Here is a 16,397-nt window from a genome sequence, read left to right as displayed (position 1 = left end):
CATGATCATCATCATTAACTTCCTCACTAATTGGTGTAGGAGTCACAGGAACAGATTTCTGTGATGAACTACTTTCCAATAAGGGAGCAGGTACAGTTACCTCATCAAGTTCTACTTTCCTCCCACTCACTTCTTTCGAAAGAAAACTCCTTCTCTAGAAAGGATCCATTCTTAGCAGCGAATGTCTTGCCTTCGGATCTGTGATAGAAGGTGTACCCAACTGTCTCCTTTGGGTATCCTATGAAGACACATTTCTCCGATTTGGGTTTGAGCTTATCAGGATGAAACCTTTTCACATAAGCATCGCAACCCCAAACTTTAAGAAACGACAACTTTGGTTTCTTGCCAAACCACAGTTCATAAGGCGTCGTCTCAACGAATTTTGATGGTGCCCTATTTAACGTGAATGTAGCTGTCTCTAATGCATATCCCCAAAATGATAGTGGTAAATTGGTAAGAGACATCATAGATTGCACTATATCCAATAAAGTACGGTTATGATGTTCGGACACACTATTATGCTGTGGTGTTGCAGGTGGCGTGAGTAGTGAAACTATTTCACATTGTTTTAACTGAAGGCCAAACTCGTAACTAAAATACTCTTCTCCACGATCTGATCGTAGAAACTTTATTTTCTTGTTACGATTATTTTCAACTTCACTCTGAAATTCTTTGAACTTTTCAAATGTTTCAGACTTATGTTTCATTAAGTAGATATACCCATATCTGCTTAAATCATCTGTGAAGGTGAGAAAATAACGATATCCGCCACGAGCCTCAACATTCATCGGACCACATACATCTGTATGTATGATTTCCAACAAATCTGTTGCTCTCTCCATAGTTCCGGAGAACAGCGTTTTAGTCATCTTGCCCATGAAGCACGGTTCGCAAGCATCAAGTGATTCATAATCAAGTGATTCCAAAATCCCATCAGTATGGAGTTTCTTCATGCGCTTTACACCAATATGACCTAAACGGCAGTGCCACAAATAAGTTGCACTATCATTATTAACTTTGCATCTTTTGGCTTCAATATTATGAATATGTGTATCACTACGATCGAGATCCAACAAACCATTTTCGTTGGTGTGTATGACCATAGAAGGTTTTATTCATGTAAACAGAACAACAATTGTTCTCTATCTTAAATGAATAACTATATTGCAAAAAACATGATCAAATCATATTCATGCTCAACGCAAACACCACATAACACTTATTTAGTTTCAACACTAGTCCCGAAAGTACAGGGAGTGTGCGATGATGATCATATCAATCTTGGAACTACTTCCAACACACATCGTCACCTCGCCTTTTACTAGTCTCTGTTTATTCTGCAACTCCCATTTTCGAGTTACTACTCTTTAGCAACTGAACCAGTATCAATTACCGAGGGGTTGCTATAAACACTAGTAAAGTACACATCAATAACATGTATATCAATATACCTTGTTCACTTTGCCATCCTTCTTATCCACCAAATAGTTGGGGTAGTTCCACTTCCAGTGACCAGTCCCTTTGCAGTAGAAGCACTTAGTCTCAGGCTTAGGACCAGACTTAGGCTTCTTCACTTGAGCAGCAACTTGCTTGCCGTTCTTCTTGAAGTTCCCCTTCTTCCCTTTGCCCTTTTCTTGACACTAGTGGTCTGTCAACCATCAACACTTGATGTTTTTCTTGATTTCTACCTTCGTCGATTTCAGCATCACGAAGAGCTCGGGAATTACTTTCGTCATCCCTTGCATACTATAGTTCATCACGAAGTTCTACTAACTTGGTGATGGTGACTAGAGAATTCTGTCAATCACTATTTTATCTGGAAGATTAACTCCCACTTGATTCAAGCGATTGTAGTACCCAGACAATCTGAGCACATGCTCACTAGTTGAGCGATTCTCCTCCATCTTTTAGCTATAGAACTTGTTGGAGACTTCATATCTCTCAACTCGGGTATTTGCTTGAAATATTAACTTCAACTCCTGGAACATCTCATATGGTCCATGACGTTCAAAACGTCTTTGAAGTCCCGATTCTAAGCCGTTAAGCATGGTGCACTAAACTATCAAGTAGTCATCATATTGAGCTAGCCAAACGTTCATAACGTCTGCATCTGCTCCTGCAATAGGTCTGTCACCTAGCGGTGCATCAAGGACATAATTTTTCTGTGCAGCAATGAGGATAATCCTCAGATCACGGATCCAATCCGCATCTTTGCTACTAACATCTTTCAACATAATTTTCTCTAGGAACATATCAAAAATAAAACAGGGAAGCAACAATGCAAGCTATTGATCTACAACATAATTTGCAAAATACTATCAGGACTAAGTTCATGATAAATTTAAGTTCAATTAATCATATTACTTAAGAACTCCCACTTAGATAGACATCCCTCTAATCCTCTAAGTGATCACGTGATCCATATCAACTAAACCATGTCCGATCATCACGTGAGATGGAGTAGTTTCAACGGTGAACATCACTATGTTGATCATATCTACTATATGATTCACGCTCGACCTTTCGGTCTCCGTGTTCCGAGGCCATATCTGTTATATGCTAGGCTCGTCAAGTTTAACCTGAGTATTCCGCGTGTGCAACTGTTTTGCACCCGTTGTATTTGAACGTAGAGCCTATCACACCCGATCATCACGTGGTGTCTCAGCACGAAGAACTTTTGCAATGGTGCATACTCAGGGAGAACACTTATACTTTGATAATTTAGTGAAGGATCATCTTATAATGCTACCGTCAAACAAAGCAAGATAAGATGCATAAAGGATTAACATCACATGCAATCAATATAAGTGATATGATATGGCCATCATCATCTTGTGCTTGTGATCTCCATCTCCGAAGCACCGTGCTTGTGATCTCCATCTCCGAAGGACCGTCATGATCACCATCGTCACCGGCGCGACACCTTGATCTCCATCATAGCATCGTTGTCGTCTCGCCAACTTATTGCTTTTACGACTATCGCTACCGCTTAGTGATAAAGTAAAACTATTACATGGCGATTGCATCTCATACAATAAAGCGACAACCATATGGCTCCTGCCAGTTGCCGATAACTCGGTTACAATACATGATCATCTCATACAACACATTATATCACATCATGTCTTGACCATATCACATCACAACATGCCCTGCAAAAACAAGTTAGACGTCCTCTACTTTGTTGTTGCATATTTTACGTGACTGCTACGGGCTTTGCAAGAACCGTTCTGACCTACGCATCAAAACCACAACGATAGTTTGTCAAGTTGGTGCTGTTTTAACCTTCGCAAGGACCGGGCGTAGCCACACTCGGTTCAACTAAAGTGAGAGAGACAGACACCCGCCGGTCACCTTTAAGCAACGAGTGCTCGCAACGGTGAAACCAGTCTCGCGTAAGCGTACGCGTAATGTCGGTCCGGGCCGCTTCATCTCACAATACCGCTGAACCAAAGTATGACATGCTGGTAAGCAGTATGACTTATATCGCCCACAACTCACTTGTGTTCAACTCATGCATAGCATCAACGCAAAAAACCAGGCTCGGATGCCACTGTTGGGGAACGTAGTAATTTCAAAATAATTCCTACGCACACGCAAGATCATGGTGATGCATAGCAACGAGAGGGGAGAGTGTTGTCCACGTACCCTCGTAGACCGACAGCGGAAGCGTTATCACAACGCGGTTGATGTAGTCGTACGTCTTCACGATCCGACCGATCAAGTACCGAACGTACGGCACCTCCGGGTTCTACACACGTTCAGCTCGATGACGTCCCTCGAACTCCGATCCAGCCGAGTGTTGAGGGAGAGTTTCGTCAGCACGACGGCGTGGTGACGATGATGATGTTCCACCGACGCAGGGCTTCGCCTAAGCTCCGCAACGGTATTATCGAGGTGTAATATGGTGGAGGGGGGCACCGCACACGGCTAAGAGATCTCAAGGATCAATTGTTGTGTCTCTGGGGTGCCCCCCTGCCCTCGTATATAAAGGAGCAAGGGAGGAGGAGGCCGGCCCTAGGAGGGGGCGCACCAAGTGTGGAGTCCTACTAGGACTTCCCTAGTCCTAGTAGGATTCCACCTCCCATATGGAATAGGAAAAGAGGAAGGGCAAAAGAGAAGGAAGGAAGGGGGCGCCCCCCTTCCCTTGTCCAATTCAGACCAGACCAAGGGGAGGGGTGCGGCCACCCTTGAGGCCCTTTTCCTTCTTTCCCGTATGGCCCAATAAGGCCCAATACGTATTCCCGTAACTCTCCGGTACTCCGAAAAATACCAGAATCACTCAGAACCTTTCTGTCGTGGAATTGTCACGGCAGATGTCCTCGAGCTAGGACTTAATCGTGGAGCCATCGCAACTAGGAAGCTTGAAGAGGTTAAGTGGTACAAGGAACACGAGGGTTTATACTGGTTCGGCCCCTTACAGTGAAGGTAAAAGCCTACGTCCAGTTTGAGGTGGTATTGATTAGGGTTTCGATGACCAGGGAGCTAAACTGCTATGCCTGGCTCTCGACGAGATCTTTCTCTTTTTTCTAAACCGCTGCCGGGTCGTCCCTTTATATAGGGAGGCTGACGCCCAGTAGCTCTCAGAGTCCCGGCCGGCTCATAAGAGTGTCCGGCTCGGACTCTCAACTATTCTTGCCTTACACTACAAGTTCTACCATAATAATGATTGTAACTACGGGCCTTAAGCCCATCTTTGGCCCACCGTCTTCAAGCTTGGCGCCGGGCTTCTGGCGATGACCATTATGAGTAACCCGGCCCCTTCTGGCGGGTGACTCTAAGGTCTATATCCTCAACATTAGGCCCCAGATTGATTTGAGCCGGCTCATGTCAATCTTCAATCCTTTCGACAGAAAAAATCTCCGGCTTACCTTTGTGTGAAGGCCATAACCCGGCGTGACGTCATCCTCTGGACTCCGGGTAATCCGCCGTGATGTCATCTTCCATTAAGCCCGTTTTTTACTCCACCAGATCCGCAACGGATCTTATCTTTACTGGCATCCCGAAAATCGAGGCGATTCATCGGGAGATAACCACGCCGTGGTCTCCTCGTTTCTCGCGCCCACTTATGAGCTCGCCCTTATAAATAGCCCGGCCCGACGGGCCTTCAGCCACTCTTCTTCCTCCTCGCGCCACTGTTCCTCTGCTCGAGCTCGAACTCCGCCGCCGCCGCCGCGCCCCGTGTCTTCGTCAACCTTGGCCGCTGCATCACCCTGACTCGGTCCAGACAAACGGCGGCAACCTCCGCTCCTCTTCAGCACCGGTGAGTCCTCGCTACTCCATAGGGCAGATCCGCACTAGGGCTCCGTAGTTCTTCCTCTGTTCTTAGTAGTTCATCGTGGCCCTCAGTACATTTGATTTTTACTGCCTCTTTTTGATCTTAGTATAGTATAGAACTAGTGCGACGGCTGTTTAGTACTCATTTCAAACGCAAGTAGGTCTCTTTTTACTGCATAAAGGCCTCATTCGAGCTCAAGAACTTCCATCGCGTCTGTTTCTAGGTCTAGACATTTTTTCTTTTGCCCGACCATTTTGATCCAAAATATTTACCGCAGTGTGTGAAACCTGTTTTCACCATACTTAGTAAAAAACTGCCCTCATTGAGTCATGGCGGTTTACATTTCCGGTTTAAAGAAAACACGCGCCGCAGAACCTTCCGACTTAAAGGAGACCATGCGCCATAGAATTTTCCGGCTCATCTGAGATAGGGCCGTAGACAATCGAATTACTCTCAATACTTCAGGCGGCTTAAATAGCCCGGTGCACTTAGATATATGTCATTAGCCCCCTTCATAAGCCGCCACTTTAACATTGCACTGTAAATTTCCTCCGGCTTATAGTTAAACCGGACGTTTCCTTTTACCATAGGCTGCCGACTTTCACCATGCCTCCCAAAGCTCCTAAAGCCTCCATCACTTGCAATTGGATGAGGTCCAATGTCACCAACGAGACGTTAGCAGATTTTGTCAAGTCTGACTACCTGCCGTAGAAGGACGTCATGTCCTACCGTGCCCCTGACCCGTCAGAAGAGAGACCACAGCCAAAGGACAGGGAGGTGGTCATTTTTGCGGATCACATGAGCCGGGGCTTCGCACCGCCCGGCTCAAAGTTTTTCAGAGACGTGCTGAATTTCTTCGACCTGCGGCCTCAAGACATAGGACCCAACTCAGTGTCCAATATCTGCAACTTCCAAGTGTTCTGCGAGGTCTACCTTGGAGAAGAGCCCAGCCTGCTGCTCTTCAGAGAGCTCTTCTACCTGAACCGTCAGAATGAGTGCGCCAATGGGCCAAGTTTGGAGCTAGGTGGCATCTCCATTCAGCGGCGGAGGGACTGCCTTTTCCCTTACGCAGAGCCGCCAAGCCACCCCAAAGACTGGAATCTGACGTGGTTCTACTGCCAAGACACGTCGCCGGCTGATGAGAGTCCGTTGCCCGGCTTTCGCCCCTCGCGTCTGGAGCCGACTCACCCACTGTCAGACAAGCTGACTCAAGCGGAGCGCCAACCTCTGCTCCCCACCATCAACAAGATCAAGGCTCTCCTGGGCAATGGTCTCAACGGAATCGATCTGGTCCGGGTCTGGATCTCCTGGCGGGTGATCCCATTGAGCCGCCGCCCCGGCTTAATGTGCGAGTACACGGGCCGAAAGGATGACCCCCAGAGACACAGCCGCAACGATCTTCCTGAAGATGTTGCAGAGGATATGACCAAGGCTCTCTTGAACGAGAGCCTGGCAGACTGCGGGAGGACCGGGTTAGCCCCCTTCTGCAAGACCAACCCAGCCCCAGCGGTAAGCCGCTGATCTGAACATCTTATCTTCTTCTGTATATAACTTTCATCTGAATCGTTTTAAGAAATCATCATTGTATTTTTCAGGCTGATGACAAGTTCTGGCGGGTCAAATATGACCATGAGGCGGCCAAGAAGGCCAGAAAGGCGAAGAAAGCCGCCAAGAAAGCCGCTCCCCGTAAGAAGGGAAGTAGGCCAACTGCTTCAGAGCTGATGCAATTAAGCGACAGCTCCGAGTCAGAGGTAACCCCTGAACCTGTAAGCTCTTGCTATATCTGCTATTTATTTCTGTCCACCTTATCCATACTATTCATCAACAGGATGACACCGGCGCAAGTAACCCGGTGGTTGAAGAGGTAATGTCACTTTCCTCCGACTCGGAGCCCTTGCCAAGGCTGAAAGTCCGAAGGGTAACCCGGAAAGTAAGCTTTTCACATCCTTTAGCTTATCAAGACCCTCAATTTATTTTGAAGCGACAGGTTCATGAAAGCCGGCGGCACACCCGGACCAACAAAGACACTGACCTCTCCTCCGGGTTACCTGACGCATCGAGGAAACGCCGGACCGAGGTGATCTCAAAGTTGTACCCTTTTCATCCTTTGGCAGGTGTTATACGTCAACCGCTCAACTCTTCTGACTCAAATTATCAGGAAACTTCCCCCTCTTCTGGCGACTCTATGCAGTCGAACCTGCCGGCTTTCAAGACCGTGCCCGGGTAATGATGACCATCTCATGTTGTACTTTGTCTTTACTTACACTTTTGTGCTTAATCTTTTTGTCTTTTCAGTGCCCAGGCAAACTCACCAAGAGGGCGAAGAAGAACAAGCCGGTCGAAGAGCCGGACTTGCCTGAGCCAGAGGTAGCCGCTCAAGAACCGCCAGCTGCCTCTGCTCCTGAAGCCACTGCTCCAACCGACAAGCCAATAGCAGAAGCTTCTGTTAACCCGGAGGCCTCCAGCTCGGCTCAACCAGCAGATGACCCGGACGTGGTAATCACCCGGACGGAATTTGTTGAGCCGGGGAGACCTACTGCGCTGGCCAAGTGCTCCGCCAAAGGGGAGCTGCTAGAGTCCCGCCGGGTTAACCTGGACCTCACCGACTACGCCAACTTGAACATTGGAGAGATCGTCTCCGGCTTCGTCAGCCAAGTGCACAAGAGCCGGGACGCAGAGATTGCCATGGTGAACCAGATCCAGCAGAAATCTGAGGTATTATTCTTCTGTCCTCTTACTTACTGCATAGTTACCTTTACCATGCTAGCCCCCAAGTCGACGACTTATGACTGAATATGTTGTAGACTTAAGTTCCGGCTTACTCAATTGAACCGGTAATTTGTAGATAGAAACGTTCAATATGCATTAGCCCCCAAGTGCCAAGTGTCTTTGCTTGGAAAGTGCTTGGGACTTTAAATTGTATAACTGTTCATCTATAACCCGGAAATTATGCAGGCTGCTGGCAAGAAGTTGAGGCTGACATCTCTGATCTCAAGAACCGGCTGAAGATGCAAGAAATGGAGACCCGGAAGGCAAATGCCAAATTTGTGTCCAGCATCGCCGCGCAAGAAAAGCTGAAGACGGAGTTTGACGCTGAACGGAAGGCTGGGCCGAAGAAAGGCCGCGCTGGTGAACCGGGCTGAACAGGCGGAGAAGGCTCTCTCAGAGAAGACCGCCGAACTCTCCGGCTTAAAGCGCCAAGTGTCCCAGATGGTTGCCGCAATCTTCGGTAAGTCATCTCACCGGCTTTCATCAAGTTTAGAATCTTTATATCTCATAACTCATCCTTGTCGGCGGCTTATCTTATTCTGTTAAACAGGTCCCAGAAGTGCCAACCTCAACCAGAGTGTGGTAACCAAGCTGAAGGCCGTGTACACCCTGGTGGAGCAACTCTACACCGGGTCACAGCGTGCCTTGGCTGTGGTGGCCCTATCCAACGAGGTGCCGACTCACCTGGCGGAAGTTCTTCGCCGGCTCGCCGTTCTGCCTCAACGTATCCAAGAGCTGCGACGGGCCTCTGCAAGAGCCGGAGCGATCGCCGCGCTGAGCCGGGCCAAGGCGTTCCTTCCAGAGTTAGACCCGGCGGACATCGCCCTCGGCTATCCAAGTTTGAAGGAAGACGGCACAGCCTTCGACCAAAGGGACTTTGCCGCCTGCGTGAAGGTCGTGCGCCCGGTGGCCACTCTCATTGGAAACGACACAGATCTGACCAAGTACCAGCCGGGTTACAATGCGGAAAATCAGAGGATCCCGACCCCGCGCTATGAAGCCCTCAGCTTAATTCCGCCGGCTCGTCAGCACACCTTCGCCCCGGAGATTGACCCGGCCGGGTTAATTGACGAGGAAGCTCAATTCGAAGCTCTGAGCGGCATCGACTGGAAGTCGTCGACTTTCCAGGCTTTGGGAACAGCCGGAGGAGAAGAGAGGGACGAGCCGGAGACTTCAACCCAGCAAGCGTCGTAACTCTGCCGGCGGCTTATCAAACAATGCCTCACCCTTTTGGACTCAATGAGTCTTGTAATAGAGTAGGACCAACACTTTATCTTTGCCGTGCCATCGTGCACGCCTTGAATGCTGAAGTCTATTGAAGTTGTCTCCTTTATATTTCTCCGGGTCATAATCAATCATTTGTTTTCCTTAAGCTCAAAATAGTTGCCTTTAACTATCCTGCATAGAAGGACAAATCACAAGTCCTCGAGGCGGCTTACCGCCCTGAGAATCATAGGTTTTAGATATATAACCCGGAATATGAATCAAAAAAGACTGGTCCTCAATTATATCCTTAATACAGCCGTAATAACACACTTAGCGGCCTGCAAGCATACTTCCGGTTTAGATAACCCGGGTAATAAGGTTGGTACCTCAATTCCGGTTTACCTGTCTTAATGACACCCATTGTGTTCAACTAACACTGTAAATCAAGTTAAGCCGGCAAAGTGAGACCCGGCCGTACACACTTGAATAATCAGAAGAAACTTGCTATAAAGCAGAAGAACTTAGGGGCTTCCGGTTCGAATACGACCAGAGACCCGGCCCAAAGGGGTTATGCTAGGATTCGAATACGATCATATAGCCCCCAGTGGGTGTGGCGATGCCAATCAAGAGGGTACCGACAGCTATGTTCTCTTTGGTTCGAATACGACCCATGTTTGAACAGGAAGCCCCCAAGTGACTTTAAGAATTGTTTAACGACGCTGATTCGAATACGATCCACGTCGGTTCCCAAAGGGGTTAAACTATGATTCAAATATGATCAAAGAAAACTCCCCAATGAGCTCGGCACTTTGCCAATCAAATGGGTATCGACAGCTATGTTCTCTTTGGTTCGAATACGACCTATGTTTGAACAGGAAGCCCCCAAGTGACCTTATTGCCTACGGCTAGATTCGAATACGATCATAAGCCGGATCCTCCTTCAAGTTATCATGTAATCTTGCAATGAAAACAACACGTGCACATTTGGAGGAGAAAAAAGGACAGAGGTCCTGCTTTATTGCTTATCATAATATATACATGGCTTAGAGAAATATGTACATTATGAGAGCCGGTGGCTCAAGTGTAGTAAGGCCGAAGCTGAGCTATGTTCCACGGCCGACGGGTCTCTTCCTCCGACTTACGTGAATCTTTGTGCTCCCGAATGTCAATGAGGTAATATGACCCGTTGTGCAAATTCTTGCTGACCACAAAGGGCCCTTCCCAAGGCGGGGATAGCTTGTGCGCATCTGTTTGATCTTGGATGAGCCGGAGCACGAGATCGCCTTCCTGGAAGACCCGGGATTTAACCCGGCGACTATGATAACGGCGCAGGTCTTGTTGGTAAATCGCTGAGCGAGCTGCTGCCACATCACGCTGTTCGTCCAACAAGTCAAGAGCATCTTGGCGCGCCTGTTCATTATCCGCCTCAACATAAGCCGCCACTCGAGGTGAGTCATGACGGATGTCACTGGGGAGGACTGCTTCTGCCCCATAAACCATGAAGAAAGGCGTGAAACCTGTAGACCTGTTAGGAGTAGTGTTGATGCTCCATAACACGGAGGGCAACTCCTCCACCCAACAACCCGGCGTCCGTTGCAAAGGGACCAAAAGCCGGGGCTTGATGCCCTTCAGAATCTCCTGATTAGCTCTCTCAGCTTGACCATTGGATTGAGGATGAGCCACTGAGGAAACATCAAGTCGGATATGCTCTCGTTGACAAAACTCTTCCATGGCGCCTTTGGATAGATTGGTGCCATTGTCAGTTATAATGCTGTGCGGAAAGCCAAAGCGAAAGATCACCTTTTTCATAAACTGAACCGCCGTGGCTGCATCACACTTGCTAACTGGCTCCGCTTCAACCCACTTGGTAAATTTGTCAACTGCCACCAAGAGGTGGGTCTTCTTATCCTTGGACCTTTTAAAAGGCCCAACCATATCAAGCCCCCAGACCGCAAAGGGCCAAGTAATTGGGATCATCCTCAGCTCCTGAGCCGGCACATGAGCCCGTCGCGAGAACCTTTGGCAACCATCACATTTACTGACCAAGTCCTCCGCATCAGCATGAGCCGTCAGCCAATAAAAACCATGACGAAAAGCCTTGGCCACAAGAGACTTTGAGCCGGCGTGATGGCCACAATCCCCTTCATGAATCTCACGCAAGATCTCTTGACCTTCCTCAGGGGAGACACAACGCTGAACGCTCCCGTAACACTGCGGTGATGCAACTCACCATTGATAACAATCATTGACTTAGCCCGCCGGGTTATTTGTCTGGCCAAAGTTTCATCCTCAGGCAACTCTCCCCGGGTCATGTAAGCCAGATAGGGCATTGTCCAGTCCGGTATGATGTGGAGAGCCGCCACCAGTCGTGCCTCCGGGTCAGGGACAGCCAAGTCTTCCTCTGTAGGCAACTTAACAGAAGGGTTATACAGGACATCCAGGAAAGTATTAGGCGGCACCGGCTTTCGCTGAGAGCCCAGCCGGCTTAAAGCATCAGCCGCCTCGTTCTTCCTGCGATCAATGTGCTCTACTTGGTAGCCCTGAAAGTGCCCAGCAATGGCATCAACTTCGCGGCGATAAGCCGCCATGAGAGGGTCCTTAGAGTCCCACTTGCCTGATACTTGTTGAGCCACCAAGTCTGAGTCACCGAAACACCTTACCCGGCTCAAGCTCATCTCCTTAGCCATCCGAAGACCGTGGAGCAAGGCCTCGTACTCAGCCGCATTGTTAGTGCAAGGAAACATCAACTGTAGCACATAATGGAACTTGTCACCTTTAGGGGAAGCCAATACAACTCCAGCCCCCGAGCCCTCCAACTGCCTGGACCCATCGAAGTGAATAGTCCAATATGTGTTATCCGGCTTTTGCTCGGGCACTTGTGACTCTGTCCAATCATTGATGAAATCCACCAAGGCCTGAGATTTAACAGCAGTGCGTGGCACGTATTTGAGACCATGAGGTCCGAGCTCTATAGCCCACTTAGCCACTCTCCCTGTGGCCTCTCTGTTTTGAATGATATCACCAAGAGGGGCAGAACTGACCACAGTGATGGGATGACCCTGGAAATAATGCTTAAGCTTCCGGCTTGCCATGAACACACCATAAACAAGCTTCTGCCAATGTGGATACCGCTGTTTGGACTCGATGAGCACTTCGCTGACATAATAAACCGGCCGCTGAACCGGATGCTCCTTACCCTCTTCCTTGCGCTCCACCACCACAGCCACACTGACGGCTCGTGTGTTCGCCGCCACATACAGTAATAAGGGCTCCTTATCAACCGGAGCAGCAAGGACTGGGGGCTCTGCCAGCTGCTTCTTCAAATCCTCAAAAGCAGTATTAGCTGCATCATTCCAGACAAAGTTATCAGTTTTCTTCATCAACTGATATAATGGCATGGCCTTCTCACCCAAACGGCTTATAAACCGGCTTAAAGCAGCGATGCGACCCGCCAAGCGCTGAACGTCATTTATACACGCCGGCTTAGCCAGGGAGGTGATGGCCTTGATCTTCTCCGGGTTAGCTTCAATGCCTCTGTCAGAAACCAAGAAACCCAAGAGTTTGCCTGCAGGAACACCAAAAACACACTTGGCCGGGTTAAGCATCATCTTGTAGACCCGGAGATTATCAAAGGTTTCCCTCAAATCATCTATCAGGGTTTCCTCCTTTATGGATTTAACCACAATATCGTCCACATAAGCATGAACATTGCGCCCAATCTGGTTATGAAGACAGTTCTGCACGCAACGCTGATAAGTCGCCTGTGCACACTTGAGTCCAAAGGGCATGGACACATAGCAGAAGGCTCCAAAGGGAGTGATGAACGCCGTCTTCTCCTGGTCCTTAACTGCCATTTTAATCTGATGATATCCGGAATAAGCATCCAAGAAACTTAAGCGCGCACAACCTGCCGTAGCATCAATAATTTGATCAATACGGGGAAGGGCAAAAGGATCAGCCGGACACGCCTTGTTTAAGTCCGTGTAGTCCACACACATCCGCCAAGTGCCGTTCTTCTTGAGTACGAGCACCGGGTTAGCTAACCATTCTGGGTGAAAGACTTCAACAATAAACCCGGCCGCCAAGAGCCGGGCCACCTCTTCACCAATAGCTTTCCGCCTCTCTTCATTAAACCGCCGAAGGAACTGCCTGACCGGCTTAAATTTCGGATCAACATTGAGAGTGTGCTCAGCGAGTTCTCTAGGTACACCTGGCATGTCAGAAGGTTTCCATGCGAAGATGTCCCTATTCTCACGGATGAACTCGATGAGCGCGCTTTCCTATTTTGGATCCAGATTGGCACTGATGCTAAACTGCTGAGATGAATCTCCTGGAACGAAATCAACAAGTTTAGTCTCATCAGCCGACTTAAATTTCATTGCCGGCTCATGCTCCGTAGTCGGCTTTTTCAGAGAGGTCATATCTGTTGGGTCAACATTGTCTTTGTAAAACTTCAACTCCTCTGTTGCACAAACAGATTCTGCATAAGCTGCATCGCCTTCCTCACACTCCAAGGCCACCTTCCGGCTGCCGTGAACCGTAATGGTCCCATTATGACCCGGCATCTTGAGCTGTAAATACACGTAACACGGCCGTGCCATGAACTTGGCGTAAGCCGGCCGCCCAAATATGGCATGGTACGGACTTCTTATCTTGACCACCTCAAAGGTCAATTTTTCCACCCTGTAGTTGTTCTCATCTCCAAAGGCCACTTCCAACTCGATCTTGCCGACTGGATAAGCCGACTTACCAGGTACCACACCGTGGAAAATAGTGTTTGACTGGCTGAGGTTCTTATCAATCAACCCCATACGACGAAACGTCTCATAATAGAGGATGTTGATGCTGCTGCCTCCATCCATGAGCACCTTAGTGAACTTATATCCTCCCACCTGAGGAGCCACCACCAAGGCCAAGTGACCCGGATTATCCACCCGGGGAGGGTGATCCTCCCTACTCCACACTATAGGCTGCTCAGACCACCGCAAGTAGCGTGGAACCGCCGGCTCAACAGCATTCACAGCCCTCTTATGAAGCTTCTGATCTCGCTTACACAGACTGGTGGTAAACACATGATACTGTCCACCGCTAAGCTGCTTTGGATTGGTCTGATAACCCCCCTGCTGCTGTTGATGACCCTGGCCAGACTGCTGATTAAAGCCCCCTTGACCGTTCTGAGGATTAGAATTTGAGCCGCCGCCCGGGCCATGAAAGCCGCCGGCGCCTGAGCCGCCGCCCGGGCCATTGTAATTCTTAAAGGCCTTCATGATTGCACAATCCTTCCATAGATGAGTTGCTGGCTTCTCTCTAGAGCCATGCCTTGGACAAGGCTCATTCAACAGTTGCTCCAGCGTCGGGCCTGACCCGCCGCCTCGGGGAGGGGGCCTCCCCTTGCGTCGCTGGTTATTACCTTGTGAGCTGGCGTTGGCTACAAACTCTAGGCTGCCATCGGCCTTGCGCTTGCCTCCTCCTTGGTTCCCGGGTTATGCTGAGGACCCTTGCCATTGCCGTTCTTCTTTCCCTTCCCTGTCCTTTCATCATCTGAAGCGGGGTCCTTGGTACCATCAGAATCGGCGTACTTGACAAGAGCCGCCATCAGTGTACCCATATCATTGCAGTCGCGCTTAAGCCGCCCGAGTTTCATCTTCAGGGGCACAAAACGACAATTCTGCTCCAACATTAAGACTGCAGAGCCGGCATCCATCTTATCTGAGAATGTATGATCTCCTTGACCCGGCGAACCCAATGTGTCGTGGACTCACCCTCCTGCTGCTTACAGTTAGTCAAATCCACAATTGACATAGACTGCCTACAGGTATCCTTGAAGTTTTGGATGAACCGGGCTTTCAGCTCAGCCCAAGACCCAATGGAATTCGGTGGTAGCCCTTTCAACCAAGTGCGGGCAGTCCCATCTAACATCATGGTGAAGTACTTGGCCATTGCCGCCTCACTGACCTCCAGCAGCTCCATGGCCATCTCGTAACTCTCGATCCAGGCTGCGGGTTGTAAGTCAGCCGTGTAATTAGGCACCTTCCTAGGGCCTTTGAAGTCCTTGGGTAGACGTTCATTGCGGATAGCTGGCACTAAACAAGGGACACCCCCAGTCCTGGTAGGGATACCCACGTCGACGGAAGTCGTCGGATAAGCCGGGGGGAGTCTGGTAAGCCGTCAACTGAGGCACCTGCTCCGCCTCTTGCCGCGCTCTGTCTTGGTCTGCTGCGTGAAAGGCTCCGTTATGAGCCGGGCCATGGCCAGGGGGCGGGTCATGGCGTCGGACGTTACTTGAGCCGGTCGCTGAGACCATGTGTCTGCTGTAACTCGGGCTCCGGCCTGGACGAGGGGTCGAGTGGATCCTGTCCCGGCTGTAGGAGTACGCCTCTTGCTGCGCCAGTGCTGTCTGAAGGAGTTCCCTGACCCGGCGGGTTTCAATAGCCGTCGGAGAGTCGCCGTCAACTGGGAGAGCCGCCAGCCGTGCTGCCGCGGCGACCATGTTCTCCAGCGGGTTATTATAATGACCCGGTGGTATTGGCACGTACTGAGGCGGGGCAGGGGGCACCTGGGGAGGCCCCATCACTTGTGGCTGAATAGGGGTCCCAGACCCGGGCACTATGACCCCTGGCGGGTTACTAGACCCTGCACCTGGCGTGTTGAAGAGGTTTCGTGGATCGTAAACCGGAGGGAGTCGAGATTGGGCCTTTTGATGCCTCCTTCTCAGGACCTCATTGGACGCGTTTTGATCCATCGTGAGCCGGAAGGACTGCGCTTGAATCAACTGGGTTTGGGCATCGAGAGCCGCCCTCTCCGCAGCCATCCTGATCCCTTCTGCTGCCAGATCCTCCTTAGCTTTCACTAGATCCAATTTTAACTGTGCCACCTCCGCATCATGCTGAGCTTGATCCGCCGGGTCAACCGTGGCGGTTAACAGGGCCGTCATCTTGTCCGTGAGATCCATTAGCACCTGAGCCGGCGAGGGCACCGGGTTTCCCGCTCCAGCAGCAGGGTTCTGAACAGGCTGCGCACCGGCCATAAAGACTCCAACCTGGCTTGGCGGCTCAAACGGGTCCGGAATACTGTCACCATCGGAACAACCCATGAGCCTGCCATCTTGAAGTTGATACAACGAGTTTGACTCATCGGTGGACGA

The sequence above is a fragment of the Triticum aestivum genome, chromosome 2D, assembly GCF_018294505.1.
Source record: "Triticum aestivum cultivar Chinese Spring chromosome 2D, IWGSC CS RefSeq v2.1, whole genome shotgun sequence".
Taxonomy (NCBI): Eukaryota; Viridiplantae; Streptophyta; class Magnoliopsida; order Poales; family Poaceae; genus Triticum; species Triticum aestivum.
The sequence above is the reverse complement of the archived record's forward strand: the minus strand, read 5'-3'. Positions refer to the sequence as shown.